General features: G+C 50.1%; 1 pseudogene; it reads left to right on the forward strand.

The window, feature by feature from the left end:
* The first annotated feature begins 2984 nt into the window (after positions 1-2984).
* On the forward strand, positions 2985-18212 carry LOC129552388 (carbonyl reductase [NADPH] 1-like; annotated as a pseudogene).
* Positions 18213-18817: the final 605 nt, after the last annotated feature.

Below are 18817 nucleotides of genomic sequence, written 5' to 3' on the forward strand. Positions count from 1 at the left end.
ACTCTGTTGTTCCATGATCGGTTCTCACTATTGCTGCTTGACCTGCATACAGATTTCTCAGGAGGCGGGTCAGGTGGTCTGGAATTCTCATCTCTTTCAGAATTTTCCACACTTTGTTGTGATCCACACAGTCTAAGGCTTGGCATAGTCAATAAAGCAGAAGTAGATGTTTTCCTGGGATTCTTTTGCTTTTTCGATGATCCAGCAGATGTTGGCAATTTGGCTCTGGTTCCTCTGGCTTTTCTAAAACCAACTTGAACATCTGGAAGTTTATGGTTCACATACTGTTGAAGCCTGGCTTGCAGAATTTTGAGCATTACTTTGCTAGCATGTGAGATGAGTGCAATTGTGCAGTAGTTCGAACATTCTTTGCATTGCCCTTCTTTGGGACTGGAATGAAAACTGACCTTTTCCAGTCCTGTGGCCACTGCTGAGTTTTCCAGATTTGCTTTCATATTGAGTGTGGCACTATCACAGCATCATATTTTAGGATCGAAATAACTCAACTGGCGTTCCATCACCTCCACTAGCTTTGTTCGTGGTGATGCTTCCTAAGGCCCACTTGACTTCACATTCCAGGATGGATCATAAAGACCTTTTTTGTACAGTCCTTGTGTGTATTCTTGCCACGTCTTCTTCATATCTTCTGCTTCTGTTAGGTCCCTACCATTTCTGTCCTTAATTGAGCCCATCTTTGCATGAAATGTTCCCGTGGTATCTCTAATTTTCTTGAAGAGATTTCTAGTCTTCCCCCATTCTATTGCTTTCCTCTATTTCTTTGCACTGATCACTGAGGAAGGCTTTCTTATCTCTCCTTGCTTTTCTTTGGAACTCTGCATTCAGATGGGTTTATCTTTCCTTTTCTCCTTTGCCTTCCGCTTCTCTTCTTTACTCATCTATTTGTAAGGCCTCCTTAGACAACCATTTTGCCTTTTTGCATTTCCTTTTCTTGGGGATGGTCTTGATCACTGCCTCCTGTACAATATCACAAACCTCCATCTATAGTTCGTCAGGCACTCTGTCTATCAGATCTAATCCCTTGAATCTATTTGTCACTTTCACCGTATAATCGTTAAGGGATTTGATTTAGGTCATACCTGAATGGTCTAGTGGTTTTCCCTACTTTCTTCAATTTAAGTCTGAATTTGGCAATAAGCAGTTCATGATCTGAGTCACAGTCAGCTCCCGGTCTTGTTTTTGCTGACGGTATAGAGCTTCTCCATCTCTGGCTGCAAAGAGTATAATCGATCTGATTTTGGGATCGACCATCTGCCATGGCCATGTGTAGAGTCTTCTCTGTTGTTAGAGGAGGGTGTTTGCTACGACCAGTGCATTCTCTTGGAAGAACTCTTTTAGCCTTTGACCTGCGTCGTTTTATACTCCAAGGGCAAATTTGCCTGTTAATCCAGGTATCTCTTGACTTCCTACTTTTGCATTCCAGTCTCCTATAATGAAAAGGACATCTTTTTGAGCTGTTCCTATTACCATTTGCTTAATTGTTTTGGGTTTATTTTCGGTAGGTAGGTCTTATCCTTCTCTTGTTTCCTGGCTAGAGAGGTTCCTTTAGCATTTGTTGTAAAGCTGGTTTGGTGGTGCTGAATTCTCCTAACTTTTGCTTGTCTGGAAAGCTTTTGATTTCTCCATCAAATGTGAAGGAGAGTCTTGCTGAGTAGAGTATTCTTGGTTGTAAGTGCTTCCCTTTCATCACTTTAAATATATCGGGCCATTCCCTTCTGGCTTGTAGAGTTTCTGTTGAGAAATCAGTTGATAGCCTGATGGGAGTTCCCTTCTATGTTATTTGTCATTTTTCTCTTGCTGCTTTTAATATTTTATCTCTGCCTTTAATTTTTGTCAGTTTGATTACTATGTGTCTCAGTGTGTTCCTCCTTCCTGGGACACTGCACTTCCTGGACTTGGTTGACTATTTGCTTTCTCACGTTCAGGAAGCTTTCAGCTATTAGCTCTTCAAATATTTTATCAGGTCCTTTCTCTCTTTCTTCTCCTCCTGGGACCCCTATAATGCGAATGTTGATGTGTTTAATGTTGTCTCAGAGGTCTCTTAGGCTGTCTTCGTTTCTTTCCATCCTTTCCTCTATCTTCTTTTCTGAGGCAGTGGGATTTCCACCATTCTGTCCTCTGGGTCATTTATCCATTCCTCTGCCTCTGTTATTCTGCTACTGATTCCTTCTCATGTATTAATTCACCTGTTTGTTCCTTCTGAGTTCTTCTAAGTCTTTAGTAAACATTCCTTGCATCTTCTCACTCTTTGCCTCCATTCTAGGCAGCTCAGCCAAGCTGTGCTTGGGGAAAGCTGAGTCATGATGAGATCGCAGCTCTGCATAAATCTGAAAGTCACTAATCAAACACACTTGGATTAAATGCACTGAAATTACACTAAGGAAGGTGGGTGGGAGGGTTCTGCTTGTCCACCCCATACACACATTGGACACTGATTCATTTACAGTTGATCTTTGTGAGCACAGGTTTCACTGAGACTAAAACACAAAAAACATGTATGTATCCTCCTTGGACAAAATTAAATCACACACTTAGCACCCATAGGAGTTATGCAAGATAAAACATGGAGGCAAGAGGCTTGGCACACAAGGAGAGTTTCATAAACACTCTCGCCCACGTGGGGGCGCACTGGGATCCCACAGAGCTGGGTTCCCGGCCCACACTTTGAAACCTGCTCCTGGGACCTTCTCTCTCTCATTCCCTGTCTTGAGTTTCTCTGAAGCAAGGAAGTGAATCTAGGTCCTGAGAAGCAGGTACCATGTCGAAATCATTTCACTGTATTCAAGAGAAAAGCAAGCATCCTCCTTTTGCAGTGGATGACAGGCGCATGCCCAAGATAATTGTCAGCACTTGTTTTTCTCCTTTGGGGTTTCTCCTACACTAGTTTCTTCATTCAAAGTGCCGAAAATCTTCAGAACATTTCGACTCACCACCGTCTGGCTTTGCTCTGGGAAAACCCCCTCTCCATGCCAGCAGACCACCGCTTGGCTCAGATGTGGCTCAGAGGCCGCATCAACAGTGGGCGCAACGCGGGGAGGGGTACGCGCGGGATATGCTCGGGATACGCTCGGGATAAGGTGTTTCAAGACCTTCAGAAACAGACTGCACCTCCTAAGAAGGGAAAACTGGGGACCTGAGCCTGTCTCTCTACAAGTCACAACGACAGAGCCTAGAACCCAGTTCTTCCTGGCTTCTCTGACTGTGGACCGGCCTCTGCAGCGCGTGCCGCCGGTGACTTTCGGTCAGTTCCGCTCTCCACCCAAGCGCCTGGAGCGCCACTGCCCTCGGCTATGTCATTCAACACCCACAGGACGCTGGTCACCGGGACCCACAAGGGCATTGCCTTCAAAGGTAAGTGTCTGGGAATATGCGCTCTCGCCAGAGGGAACTTTGTGTTCCTCTGGCTCAGAATCCTGGGCCCCTTTTCCCGGTAGTCCCACAGCCTCTCTGATTGAACTTTGGGCAGCTGGGTTATTTTCCAATACAATCTCACAGAAACCACAAGACGGCTAGACGGCAAAATGATCCAGAGATGGTCCCAAGTCCTCACCCTTGGTGCAGCCTCCCCCAGTGGCGCCATCTTATTACAAAACAATAAGGCATTCTCAAACTGGGAAATTCACACTGGCATAATACTATCAATTTTACTATTGTTTATATCCTCTTATGGAATACCACCACATGAGTACTATTTATTCACACCGCTTTCCTTTGCTCCTGAAAGCTGCTGATACCACAGCGTTTCACATTCAAGCAGAAGTGACTAAATAACAAACTTCTTTGGCACCAGAGATGTGTGCACAGAGCTCCTGCCTCTCATGAAGCCCCGAGGTGAGTCTGATTGGAGCCCAGACTGCAGTGCTTCTGGCAAGATCTGGGCCCCCCGGCTCTGGTCTCATCTACAGGCCGCCTACCACTCCTGCTCGGCCCCACTGGCCTCCACCCTTGTCTCCACCCAGCCGGGTGTCCTGCACCCTGATGTCCCTGCACACAATGCCCAGGTCCTTGGTGCTGTCTGTCCACCTGCTTTGTGCATGTCTGCCTCTTTCTTCTCTTTCCCACCTTAGCTCAGAGGTTTCCTCCTCCAAGAGGATCTTGACTTGCCCTGTGCCCATCACAGGGGGCGTTCCCTCAGGAGCCCTTCCCAGACCTTCTCTCCCCTGTCCTTCTCTTACTCAGGCTACTGGAGCCTGCACCACCTCCAGTTCAATAGTCCTGTCCCCACCACCCCCACCAAAGACTCGTCCTTTCCCCAAATCATCTTGGTCACCAGTCCCATCATCCACCCACCAGGAACCTGGAGGTCACCCTGCCCACTTATTGCCATTACCAGGTCCTAATCATCCAACTGAGTTTCTCCCCACAGGTTTGCCCCTTACCAACTCTACAAACAGGCCCTCAGCTGTTGTTTCTCAGTTCAGTTCAGTTCAGTTCAGTCGCTCAGTCGTGTCCGAATCTCCGCGACCCCATGAATCACAGCACGCCAGGCCTCCCTGTCCATCACCAACTCCCGGAGTATACTCAAACTCATGTCCACAGAGTCGGTGATGCCATCCAGCCATCTCATTCTCCGTCGTCCCCTTCTCCTCCCGCCCCCAACCTTTCCCAGCACCATAGTTTTTTCCAGTGAGTCAACTCGTCGCATGAGGTGGCCAAAGTATTGCAGTTTCAGCTTTAGCATCAGTCCCTCCAATGAACATCCAGGATTGATCTCCTTTAGAATGGACTGGTTGGATCTCCTTGCAGTATAAAGGACTCTCAAGAGTCTTCTCCAACACCACGTAAACCCTCCTAAGGGAGCCCCTGCCCTTCTTGAGTCCTTTCTTTCTCAGCAGGCTCACTGCCCCTCCCAAAAATCCTACAAGTGTGAAGTTCAAGCCCTTAGTGTGGCTAAGAGGATCTCTAATCTGATATCTGCCTTTCAATGTGCTCAGTATTCTGGACAAAACACACTCCTTCCTCTAGGTTAAACTACTGTAATGTTTACCCTGAAGTAAGGGGCCAGGAGGGGAACCCCGTCTCCATCCCCACAGACCACTGCTTGGCTCAGATGTGGCTCAGAGGTCACATCAACAGTGGGCGCAAGGGGGTGAGGGGTACGCTCGGGATACGGTGTTTCAAGACCTTCAGAAACAGACTGCGCCTCCTAAGGAGGAAAAACTGGGGACCGGAGCCTCTCTCTCTACAAGTCACAACGCCGGAGCCTAGAACCCAGTTCTTCCTGGCTTCTCTGACTGTGGACCGGCCTCTGCAGCGCGTGCCGCCGGTGACTTTCGGTCAGTTCCGCTCTCCACCCAAGCGCCTGGAGCGCCACTGCCCTCGGCTATGTCATTCAACACCCACAGGACGCTGGTCACCGGGGCCCACAAGGGCATTGCCTTCAAAGGTAAGTGTCTGGGAATATGCGCTCTCGCCAGAGGGAACTTTGTGTTCCTCTGGCTCAGAATCCTGGGCCCCTTTTCCAGGTAGTCCCGCAGCCTCTCTGATTGAACTTTGGGCAGCTGCGTTATTTTTTAATACAATCTCACAGAAAACACAAGACGGCAAGACGGCAAAATGATCCAGAGGTGGTCCCAAGTCCTCACCCTTGGTGCAGCCTCCCCCAGTGGCGCCATCTTCTTACAAAACTATAAGGCATTCTCAAACTGGGAAATTCACACTGGCATAATACTATCAATTTTACTATTGTTTATATCCTCTCATGGAATACCACCACATGAGTACTATTTATTCACGCCGCTCTCCTTTGCTTCTGAAAGCTGCTGATACCACAGCGTTTCACATTCAAGCAGAAGTGACTAAATAACAAACTTCTTTGGCACCAGAGATGTGTGCACAGAGCTCCTGCCTCTAATGAAGCCCCGAGGTGAGTCTGATTGGAGTCCAGACTGCAGTGCTTCTGGCAAGATCTGGGCCCCCCGGCTCTGGTCTCATCTACAGGCCGCCTACCACTCCTGCTCGGCCCCACTGGCCTCCACCCTTGCCTCCACACTTGTCTCCACCCAGCCGGGTGTCCTGCACCCTGATGTCCCTGCACACAATGCCCAGGTCCTTGGTGCTGTCTGTCCACCTGCTTTGTGCATGTCTGCCTCTTAATTCTCTTTCCCACCTTAGCTCAGATGTTTCCTCCTCCAAGAGGCCCTTGACTTGCCCTGTGCCCATCACAGGGGGCGTTCCCTCAGGAGCCCTTCCCAGACCTTCTCTCCCCTGTCCCCCTCTTACTCAGGCTACTGGAGCCTGCACCACCTCCAGTTCAATAGTCCTGTCCCCACCACCCCCACCAAAGACTCGTCCTTCCCCAAATCATCTTGGTCACCAGTCCCATCATCCAGCCACCAGGAACCTGGAGGTCACCCTGCCCGCTTATTGCCATTACCAGGTCCTAATCATCCAACTGAGTTTCTCCCCACACGTTTGCCCCATCCCAACTCTACAAACAGGCCCTCAGCTGTTGTTTCTCAGTTCAGTTCAGTCGCTCAGTCGTGTCCGAATCTCCGCGACCCCATGAATCACAGCACGCCAGGCCTCCCTCTCCATCACCAACTCCCGGAGTTCACTCAAACTCATGTCCACAGAGTCGGTGATGCTATCCAGCCATCTCATTCTCCGTCGTCCCCTTCTCCTCCCGCCCCAAACCTTTCCCAGCATCAGAGTCTTTTCCAGTGAGTCAACTCGTCGCATGAGGTGGCCAAAGTATTGCAGGTTCAGCTTTAGCATCAGTCCCTCCAGTGAACATCCAGGATTGATCTCCTTTAGAATGGACTGGTTGGATCTCCTTGCAGTATAAGGGACTCTCAAGAGTCTTCTCCAACACCACGTAAACCCTCCTAAGGGAGCCCCTGCCCTTCTTGAGTCCTTTCTTTCTCAGCAGGCTCACTGCCCCTCCCAAAAATCCTACAAGTGTGAAGTTCAAGCCCTTAGTGTGGCTAAGAGGATCTCTAATCTGATATCTGCCTTTCAATGTGCTCAGTATTCTGGACAAAACACACTCGTTCCTCTAGGTTAAACTACTGTAATGTTTACCCTGAAGTAAGGGGCCAGGAGGGGAACCCCGTCTCCATCCCCACAGACCACTGCTTGGCTCAGATGTGGCTCAGAGGTCACATCAACAGTGGGCGCAAGGGGGTGAGGGGTACGCTCGGGATACGGTGTTTCAAGACCTTCAGAAACAGACTGCGCCTCCTAAGGAGGAAAAACTGGGGACCGGAGCCTCTCTCTCTACAAGTCACAACGCCGGAGCCTAGAACCCAGTTCTTCCTGGCTTCTCTGACTGTGGACCGGCCTCTGCAGCGCGTGCCGCTGGTGACTTTGGCTCAGTTCCGCTCTCCACCCAAGCGCCTGGAGCGCCACTGCCCTCGGCTATGTCATTCAACACCCACAGGATGCTGGTCACCGGGGCCCACAAGGGCATTGCCTTCAAAGGTAAGTGTCTGGGAATATGCGCTCTCGCCAGAGGGAACTTTGTGTTCCTCTGGCTCAGAATCCTGGGCCCCTTTTCCAGGTAGTCCCGCAGCCTCTCTGATTGAACTTTGGGCAGCTGGGTTATTTTTTAATACAATCTCACAGAAACCACAAGACGGCAAGACGGCAAAATGATCCAGAGGTGGTCCCAAGTCCTCACCCTTGGTGCAGCCTCCCCCAGTGGCGCCATCTTATTACAAAACTATAAGGCATTCTCAAACTGGGAAATTCACACTGGCATAATACTATCAGTTTTACTATTGTTTATATCCTCTTATGGAATACCACCACATGAGTACTATTTATTCACGCCGCTTTCCTTGGCTCCTGAAAGCTGCTGATACCACAGCGTTTCACATTCAAGCAGAAGTGACTAAATAACAAACTTCTTTGGCACCAGAGATGTGTGCACAGAGCTCCTGCCTCTCATGAAGCCCCGAGGTGAGTCTGATTGGAGCCCAGACTGCAGTGCTTCTGGCAAAATCTGGGCCCCCCGGCTCTGGTCTCATATACAGGCCGCCTACCACTCCTGCTCGGCCCCACTGGCCTCCACCCTTGCCTCCACACTTGTCTCCACCCAGCCGGGTGTCCTGCACCCTGATGTCCCTGCACACAATGCCCAGGTCCTTGGTGCTGTCTGTCCACCTGCTTTGTGCATGTCTGCCTCTTAATTCTCTTTCCCACCTTAGCTCAGAGGTTTCCTCCTCCAAGAGGCCCTTGACTTGCCCTGTGCCCATCACAGGGGGCGTTCCCTCAGGAGCCCTTCCCAGACCTTCTCTCCCCTGTCCCCCTCTTACTCAGGCTACTGGAGCCTGCACCACCTCCAGTTCAATACTCCTGTCCCCACCACCCCCACCAAAGACTCGTCCTTTCCCCAAATCATCTTGGTCACCAGTCCCATCATCCAGCCACCAGGAACCTGGAGGTCACCCTGCCCGCTTATTGCCATTACCAGGTCCTAATCATCCAACTGAGTTTCTCCCCACACGTTTGCCCCATCCCAACTCTACAAACAGGCCCTCAGCTGTTGTTTCTCAGTTCAGTTCAGTTCAGTTCAGTCGCTCAGTCGTGTCCGAATCTCTGCGACCCCATGAATCACAGCACGCCAGGCCTCCCTCTCCATCACCAACTCCCGGAGTTCACTCAAACTCATGTCCACAGAGTCGGTGATGCCATCCAGCCATCTCATTCTCCGTCGTCCACTTCTCCTCCCGCCCCAAACCTTTCCCAGCATCAGAGTCTTTTCCAGTGAGTCAACTCGTCGCATGAGGTGGCCAAAGTATTGCAGGTTCAGCTTTAGCATCAGTCCCTCCAGTGAACATCCAGGATTGATCTCCTTTAGAATGGACTGGTTGGATCTCCTTGCAGTATAAGGGACTCTCAAGAGTCTTCTCCAACACCACGTAAACCCTCCTAAGGGAGCCCCTGCCCTTCTTGAGTCCTTTCTTTCTCAGCAGGCTCACTGCCCCTCCCAAAAATCCTACAAGTGTGAGGTTCAAGCCCTTAGTGTGGCTAAGAGGATCTCTAATCTGATATCTGCCTTTCAATGTGCTCAGTATTCTGGACAAAACACACTCGTTCCTCTAGGTTAAACTACTGTAATGTTTACCCTGAAGTAAGGGGCCAGGAGGGGAACCCTGTCTCCATCCCCACAGACCACTGCTTGGCTCAGATGTGGCTCAGAGGTCACATCAACAGTGGGCGCAAGGGGGTGAGGGGTACGCTCGGGATACGGTGTTTCAAGACCTTCAGAAACAGACTGCGTCTCCTAAGGAGGAAAAACTGGGGACCGGAGCCACTCTCTCTACAAGTCACAACGCCGGAGCCTAGAACCCAGTTTTTCCTGGCTTCTCTGACTGTGGACCGGCCTCTGCAGCGCGTGCCGCTGGTGACTTTGGCTCAGTTCCGCTCTCCACCAAAGCGCCTGGAGTGCCACTGCCCTCGGCTATGTCTTTCAACACCCACAGGACGCTGGTCACCGGGGCCCACAAGGGCATTGCCTTCAAAGGTAAGTGTCTGGGAATATGCGCTCTCGCCAGAGGGAACTTTGTGTTCCTCTGGCTCAGAATCCTGGGCCCCTTTTCCAGGATGTCCCGCAGCCTCTCTGATTGAACTTTGGGCAGCTGGGTTATTTTTTAATACAATCTCACAGAAACCACAAGACGGCTAGACGGCAAAATGATGCAGAGGTGGTCCCAAGTCCTCACCCTTGGTGCAGCCTCCCCCAGGGGCGCCATCTTATGACAAAACTATAAGGCATTCTCAAACTGGGAAATTCACACTGGCATAATACTATCAATTTTACTGTTGTGTATATCCTCTTATGGAATACCACCACGTGAGCACTATTTATTCATGCCGCTTTCCTTGGCTCCTGAAAGCTGCTGATACCACAGCGTTTCACATTCAAGGAGAAGTGACTAAATAACAAACTTCTTTGGCACCAGAGATGTGTGCACAGAGCTCCTGCCTCTAATGAAGCCCCGAGGTGAGTCTGATTGGAGCCCAGACTGCAGTGCTTCTGGCAAGATCTGGGCCCCCCGGCTCTGGTCTCATCTACAGGCCGCCTACCACTCCTGCTCGGCCTCACTGGCCTCCACCCTTGTCTCCACCCAGCCGGGTGTCCTGCACCCTGAGGTCCCTGCACACAATGCCCAGGTCCTTGGTGCTGTCTGTTCACCTGCTTTGTGCATGTCTGCCTCTTTCTTCTCTTTCCCACCTTAGCTCAGAGGTTTCCTCCTCCAAGAGGCCCTTGACTTGCCCTGTGCCCATCACAGGGGGCGTTCCCTCAGGAGCCCTTCCCAGACCTTCTCTCCCCTGTCCCCCTCTTACTCAGGCTACTGGAGCCTGCACCACCTCCAGTTCAAAAGTCCTGTCCCCTCCACACCCACCAAAGACTCGTCCTTTCCCCAAATTATCTTGGTCACCAGTCCCATCATCCACCCACCAGGAACCTGGAGGTCACCCTGCCCGCTTATTGCCATTACCAGGTCCTAATCATCCAACTGAGTTTCTCCCCACACGTTTGCCCCATCCCAACTCTACAAACAGGCCCTCAGCTGTTGTTTCTCAGTTCAGTTCAGTTCAGTTCAGTCGCTCAGTCGTGTCCGAATCTTCGCGACCCCATGAATCACAGCACGCCAGGCCTCCCTGTCCATCACCAACTCCCGGCGTATACTCAAACTCATGTCCACAGAGTCGGTGATGCCATCCAGCCATCTCATTCTCCGTCGTCCCCTTCTCCTCCCGCCCCCAACCTTTCCCAGCATCAGAGTCTTTTCCAGTGCGTCATCTCGTCGCATGAGGTGGCCAAAGTATTGCAGTTTCAGCTTTAGCATCAGTCCCTCCAATGAACATCCAGGATTGATCTCCTTTAGAATGGACTGGTTGGATCTCCTTGCAGTATAAGGGACTCTCAAGAGTCTTCTCCAACACCATGTAAACCCTCCTAAGGGAGCATTTGCCCTTCTTGAGTCCTTTCTTTCTCAGCAGGCTCACTGCCCCTCCCAAAAATCCTACAAGTGTGAAGTCCAAGCCCTTACTGTGGCTAAGAGGATCTCTAATCTGATATCTGCCTTTCAATGTGCTCAGTATTGTGGACAAAACACACTCGTTCCTCTAGGTTAAGTTACAGTAATGTTTACCCTGAAGTAAGGGGCCAGGAGGGGAACACCCCTCCATCCCCGCAGACCACTGCTTGGCTCAGATGTGGCTCAGAGGCCGCATCAACAGTGGGCGCAATGCGGGGAGGGGTACGCGCGGGATACGATGTTTCAAGACCTTCAGAAACAGACTGCGCCTCCTAAGAAGGGAAAACTGGGGACCGGAGCCTCTCTCTCTACAAGTCACAACGCCGGAGCCTAGAACCCAGTTCTTCCTGGCTTCTCTGACTGTGGACCGGCCTCTGCAGCGCGTGCCGCCGGTGACTTTGGCTCAGTTCCGCTCTCCACCCAAGCGCCTGGAGCGCCACTGCCCTCGGCTATGTCATTCAACACCCACAGGACGCTGGTCACCGGGGCCCACAAGGGCATTGCCTTCAAAGGTAAGTGTCTGGGAATATGCGCTCTCGCCAGAGGGAACTTTGTGTTCCTCTGGCTCAGAATCCTGGGCCCCTTTTCCAGGTAGTCCCGCAGCCTCTCTGATTGAACTTTGGGCAGCTGGGTTATTTTTTAATACAATCTCACAGAAACCACAAGACGGCAAGACGGCAAAATGATCCAGAGGTGGTCCCAAGTCCTCACCCTTGGTGCAGCCTCCCCCAGGGGCGCCATCTTATGACAAAACTATAAGGCATTCTCAAACTGGGAAATTCACACTGGCATAATACTATCAATTTTACTGTTGTGTATATCCTCTTATGGAATACCACCACGTGAGCACTATTTATTCACGCCGCTTTCCTTGGCTCCTGAAAGCTGCTGATACCACAGCGTTTCACATTCAAGCAGAAGTGACTAAATAACAAACTTCTTTGGCACCAGAGATGTGTGCACAGAGCTCCTGCCTCTAATGAAGCCCCGAGGTGAGTCTGATTGGAGCCCAGACTGCAGTGCTTCTGGCAAGATCTGGGCCCCCCGGCTCTGGTCTCATCTACAGGCCGCCTACCACTCCTGCTCGGCCTCACTGGCCTCCACCCTTGTCTCCACCCAGCCGGGTGTCCTGCACCCTGAGGTCCCTGCACACAATGCCCAGGTCCTTGGTGCTGTCTGTTCACCTGCTTTGTGCATGTCTGCCTCTTTCTTCTCTTTCCCACCTTAGCTCAGAGGTTTCCTCCTCCAAGAGGCCCTTGACTTGCCCTGTGCCCATCACAGGGGGCGTTCCCTCAGGAGCCCTTCCCAGACCTCTCTCCCCTGTCCCCCTCTTACTCAGGCTACTGGAGCCTGCACCACCTCCACTTCAATACTCCTGTCCCCACCACCCCCACCAAAGACTCGTCCTTTCCCCAAATCATCTTGGTCACCAGTCCCATCATCCAGCCACCAGGAACCTGGAGGTCACCCTGCCCGCTTATTGCCATTACCAGGTCCTAATCATCCAACTGAGTTTCTCCCCACACGTTTGCCCCATCCCAACTCTACAAACAGGCCCTCAGCTGTTGTTTCTCAGTTCAGTTCAGTTCAGTTCAGTCGCTCAGTCGTGTCCGAATCTCCGCGACCCCATGAATCACAGCACGCCAGGCCTCCCTGTCCATCACCAACTCCCGGCGTATACTCAAACTCATGTCCACAGAGTCGGTGATGCCATCCAGCCATCTCATTCTCCGTCGTCCCCTTCTCCTCCCGCCCCCAACCTTTCCCAGCATCAGAGTCTTTTCCAGTGAGTCAACTCGTCGCATGAGGTGGCCAAAGTATTGCAGTTTCAGCTTTAGCATCAGTCCCTCCAATGAACATCCAGGATTGATCTCCTTTAGAATGGACCGGTTGGATCTCCTTGCAGTATAAGGGACTCTCAAGAGTCTTCTCCAACACCACGTAAACCCTCCTAAGGGAGCATTTGCCCTTCTTGAGTCCTTTCTTTCTCAGCAGGCTCACTGCCCCTCCCAAAAATCCTACAAGTGTGAAGTTCAAGCCCTTACTGTGGCTAAGAGGATCTCTAATCTGATATCTGCCTTTCAATGTGCTCAGGATTCTGGACAAAACACACTCGTTCCTCTAGGTTAAACTACTGTAATGTTTACCCTGAAGTAAGGGGCCAGGAGGGGAACCCCCCTTCCATCCCCGCAGACCACTGCTTGGCTCAGATGTGGCTCAGAGGCCGCATCAACAGTGGGCGCAATGCGGGGAGGGGTACGCGCGGGATACGATGTTTCAAGACCTTCAGAAACAGACTGCGCCTCCTAAGAAGGGAAAACTGGGGACCGGAGCCTCTCTCTCTACAAGTCACAACGCCGGAGCCTAGAACCCAGTTCTTCCTGGCTTCTCTGACTGTGGACCGGCCTCTGCAGCGCGTGCCGCCGGTGACTTTGGCTCAGTTCCGCTCTCCACCCAAGCGCCTGGAGCGCCACTGCCCTCGGCTATGTCATTCAACACCCACAGGACGCTGGTCACCGGGGCCCACAAGGGTATTGCCTTCAAAGGTAAGTGTCTGGGAATATGCGCTCTCGCCAGAGGGAACTTTGTGTTCCTCTGGCTCAGAATCCTGGGCCCCTTTTCCAGGTAGTCCCGCAGCCTCTCTGATTGAACTTTGGGCAGCTGGGTTATTTTTTAATACAATCTCACAGAAACCACAAGACGGCAAGACGGCAAAATGATGCAGAGGTGGTCCCAAGTCCTCACCCTTGGTGCAGCCTCCCCCAGGGGCGCCATCTTATGACAAAACTATAAGGCATTCTCAAACTGGGAAATTCACACTGGCATAATACTATCAATTTTACTGTTGTGTATATCCTCTTATGGAATACCACCACGTGAGCACTATTTATTCACGCCGCTTTCCTTGGCTCCTGAAAGCTGCTGATACCACAGCGTTTCACATTCAAGCAGAAGTGACTAAATAACAAACTTCTTTGGCACCAGAGATGTGTGCACAGAGCTCCTGCCTCTAATGAAGCCCCGAGGTGAGTCTGATTGGAGCCCAGACTGCAGTGCTTCTGGCAAGATCTGGGCCCCCGGCTCTGGTCTCATCTACAGGCCGCCTACCACTCCTGCTCGGCCTCACTGGCCTCCACCCTTGTCTCCACCCAGGCGGGTGTCATGCACCCTGAGGTCCCTGCACACAATGCCCAGGTCCTTGGTGCTGTCTGTTCACCTGCTTTGTGTATGTCTACCTCTTTCTTCTCTTTCCCACCTTAGCTCAGAGGTTTCCTCCTCCAAGAGGCCCTTGACTTGCCCTGTGCCCATCACAGGGGGCGTTCCCTCAGGAGCCCTTCCCAGACCTTCTCTCCCCTGTCCCCCTCTTACTCAGGCTACTGGAGCCTGCACCACCTCCAGTTCAATAGTCCTGTCCCCACCACCCCCACCAAAGACTCGTCCTTCCCCAAATCATCTTGGTCACCAGTCCCATCATCCACCCACCAGGAACCTGGAGGTCACCCTGCCCGCTATTGCTATTACCAGGTCCTAATCGTCCAACTGAGTTTCTCCCCACACGTTTGCCCCATCCCAACTCTACAAACAGGCCCTCAGCTATTGTTTCTAAACACTTGTAAACCCTCCTAAGCGAGGCCCTTCCCTTCTTGAGGCTTTTCTTTATCAGAAGGCTCACTGCCCCTCCCAAAAATCCTGCAAGTGGGAAGTTCAAGGCCTTAGTGTGGCTAACAGGATCTCTAATCTGATATCTGCCTTTCAATGTGCTCAGTATTGTGGACAAAACACACTCATTCCTCTAGGTTAAACTACTGTAATGTTTACCCTGAAGTAAGGGGCCAGGAGGGGAACCACCACCCATTAAACACACAAGGTAATACAAGCAGATGCTTTAAGAAGGATTCAGAGTGTGCCTAGAGATTAAGGACACGTGTTTACAATTTACACTCAGCTTCTAGCCTGTTTCCCTGTCCACTCCTTCTGGAAGGTGCTACTCCTTCAGAGACTTGCTTCACTAGGACCTCAGAAGTCACCTCCTAAGTGTCCCCTGATTCTCGGAAGTTATATCTTTGCTTTTTAAGACACGTGTACGTTTGTCAGAGCTTTCCTGCCAAGAAGCAGTCATCTCCTGATTTCATGGCTGCCTTCACCATCCACAGTGATTTGAGAGCCCAAGAAGAGGAAATCTCTCACTGCTTCCTCCTTTTCTCCTTCTGTTTGCCATGAATTAATGGGACCAGATGCCATGATCTTAGATTTTAAATATTGAGTGTTAAGCCGGTTTTTTCACTCTCCTCCTTCATCCTCATCAAGGGGCTCTTTCGTTCCTCTTTGCGTTCTACCATTAGAGACCCTCTGCATATCTGAGGCTGTGAATATTTCTCCCACAGTCTTGGTTTCCAGCTTGCTAACTCGTCCAGCCTGGTGTTTCACATGATGTGCTCTGCGTAAAAGGTAAACATGGTGACCATAAAGAGCCTTCTCGAACTCCTTTCTCAACCCATCAGTTGTTCCATACAGGATTCTACCTGTTGCTTCTCCTTCCTTTCTCAACCCTGAACCAACCAGTTGTTCCACACAGGGTTCTAACTGTTGCTTCTTGACCCGCATACAGGTTTCTCAGGAGACAGGTAAGAAGGTCTGGTATTCCTGTCTCTTTTAGAGCTTTCCACAGTTTGTTAAGACCCACACAGTCACAGGCTTTAGTGTAGTCAGTGAAGCAGAGGTGGATATTTTTCTGGAATTCCTTTGCTTTCTCTATGATTCAGTGAATGTTGGCAATTTGATTTCTGATTTGTCTTTTTCTAAACCCAGCTTGAACATCTGAAAGTTCTCGATTCATGTAATGCTGAAGTTTCACTTTGAGGATTTTGAGCACATGGGAGATGAGTATAATTGTCCAGTGGTTTGAACATTCTTTAGTATTCCCCTTCTTGGGAACTGGGATGAAGATTGACCTTTTCCAGTCCTGTGGCCACTGCTGGGTTTTCCAAATTTGCTGACATGTTGAGTGCAGCACTCAATAGAATCATCTTTTAGGATTTTATATAGTTTTGCTGAAATCCCATCACCTCCACTAGCTTTATCGATCGCAGTGCTTACTAAGACCCACTTGACTTTACACTCCAGAATTGCGGGCTCTGAACGAGAGACTGCACCATCGTGGTTGTCCAGGTCATTAATATCTTTTTCATATAGTTCTCCTGTGTATTCTCTCCATCTCTTCTAAATCTCTTCGGCTTCTATTAGTCTTTACCACGTCTGTCCTTTGTTGTACCCATCCTTGGATGAAATGTTCCTTTGACATTTCTGATCTCTTGATGAGACCTCTAGTCTCCCCGCTTCTGTTGTTCTCCTCTGTTTCTTTGCATTATTCACTGAAGAAGGCCTTCTTGTCTGTCCTCGCTGTCCTCAGAACTCTGCGTTCAGTTGGGTGAACCTTTCCATCTCCCCCTTGCTTTTCGCTTCTCTTCTTTCCTCAGTTATTTGGAAAGCCTCCTCAGACCACCACTTTGCCTTCTTGCGTTTCTTTTTCTTTAGGATGGTTTCGTTCACTGCCTCCAGGATACCATTTGGGATTTCTGTCCATAGTTCTTCAGGCACCCTGTTTACTAGATCTCATCGCTTGATTAATTCATTAGCTGCACTGTATATTCCTAGGGAACTGGATTTAAGTTGTGGCTGACCGGCCTAATGGTTTTCCCCACTTTCTTTAGTCAAAGCCTGAATTTGGCTATGAAGAGCTGATGGTCTGAGCCCCAGAGAGCTCCAGGTCTAGTTTCTGCTGACTGTATACAGCTTCTCCGTCTTTGGCTACAAAGAATGGAATCAATCTGATTTTGGTATTGACCAGTCATTTGGTGATGTCCATGTGTAGAGTCGTCTCTTGTGAAGTTAAAAAAGCGTATTTGCTATGACCAGTGATAGTCTCAGGGTATTCTCCGGATGCCCAGCCCAAGGTTAGAGCCTTGGTCCCATGAGTGAGGACTGGGTTGGAGAAGGAAGTCCTAACCCCCTGGTACACTTGCCAGGAACTGAACCTCTGCAGCAGGTGGCTGAGGAACAGGATGAGAAACGCTGCTGTGGTCCCCAGCGTGGGAAGATACCACAGCCCCTTGGCAGGGAGGGAGCCCTGTGTCTCAGATGCACCATGGCAGAGTGAAGTTTCCACGGTTACGGGCAGAAAGGAGGCAAGAGAGGAGCAGCCATGGTTGAACTAGATCCTCTCTGTTCTCAGCTGAGTTATTGGAGATATCTGGCAAAAAAGGTTCATTTCCTGTCCGCTGATGGGACCGTTTCCAGAGACTTATATAGTTGAGTTTTGAAAATAATTTTCATAAGTCATTCTTTGTAGTAGATTCACAGACTTCTTCTTTGGTCATGACTTATCTATTGACTTTGAGTGAAATATTTCAGTCCTGTAATTTCTAAAATAATTAGATGTAGTGTAACTTTTGAAAACATCAGAATAATACCTATATTACTTATATATCTGTTACTTATAATAATAAAACAAATAAACCCAATGATACCTTCTCTTCCTTCCCTGATGTCCTCTTTCCAGAGGTCAGTCCTGTCCCCAGTTGGGTATTCATCCTTCTAGTGCTCGCCTTTCTATGTACTGATCTGTGGTGTATTTTAGGCAGGGTGGTGAATGTATCCAGCTTCGTCAGTGTCAACTCTCTAAAGAAATGCAGCCCTGAACTGCAGCAGAAGTTTCAAAGTGAGACCATAACGGAAGAGGAGCTGGTGGGGCTCATGAACAAGTTTGTGGAAGACACGAAGAACGGGGTGCACAGGAAGGAGGGCTGGCCCGATACCACATATGGAGTGACGAAAATCGGTGTCACGGTTCTGTCCAGAATCCACGCCAGGAAACTGAGTGAGCAGAGAGGAGGGGACAAGATCCTCCTGAATGCCTGCTGCCCAGGGTGGGTGAGAACCGACATGGCAGGACCCAAAGCCCCCAGAAGCCCAGAGGAAGGAGCACAGACCCCCGTGTACTTGGCCCTTCTGCCCTCGGATGCCGAGGGGCCTCATGGAGCGTTCGTTTCTGAGAAAAAAGTTGTGCAATGGTGAGCTCACTCAGAGCTCCACCCATGGGTCCGTTTATATTGCTGTCCCAGATTCACCAAACAGACACTGACAGAATTATCCCTATGCGTAAAAAAGAATCAAAATATCCAGATCAAGTTCTCACCGGGAGAGGGCTGCTAATATTGTAAAGAGTTTGTGATTTCTTCTGTGATCCCAGGGAGGGAAAGTGGGATGGATGACAAATAATAAAAATAAATAATTCATTATAAATGTCCATTTGTGCAAAGTCTTAAATGGTAAAGCTGCTCCATTATTTCTAATAGTTGAACCTAGGTTGGTGGACATGTGGGCATCTAGTGTTACTTCTACATTTCTATTTAAAATTTTTCAGGACAAACATCAGGAACCTGAGATTCCTAGCTCTGCCCCCTTCCTGCATGACCTTGAGCCAAAATCCAAGATACTAGTGTCTAACACAGGGAAACCAGCTCAGTGTTACGTGGCAGCCTGGGAGGGAGGGGAGGCTGGGGAGAACCGATACATGTATATGTGTGGCTGAGTCCCTGTGCTGTCCACCTGAGACTGTTGTGACAATTCACCACGTTGTCAATCAGCTTGAAAGTGTGAGTCGCCCAGTCCTGTCTAGCTCTTTGGGATTCCATGGACTGTGGCCCACCGGGCTCCTCTGTCCATGCGGTTTCCCAGGCAAGAATACTGGAGTCAGTTGCCATTTATTTCACGAGGGGATGCTCCTGACGCAGGGATCAAACCAGGGT

Source organism: Moschus berezovskii, chromosome 1 (genome assembly GCF_049115385.1).
Source record: "Moschus berezovskii isolate FMDL1 chromosome 1, NW_MosBer_1.0, whole genome shotgun sequence".
Lineage (NCBI taxonomy): Eukaryota > Metazoa > Chordata > Mammalia > Artiodactyla > Moschidae > Moschus > Moschus berezovskii.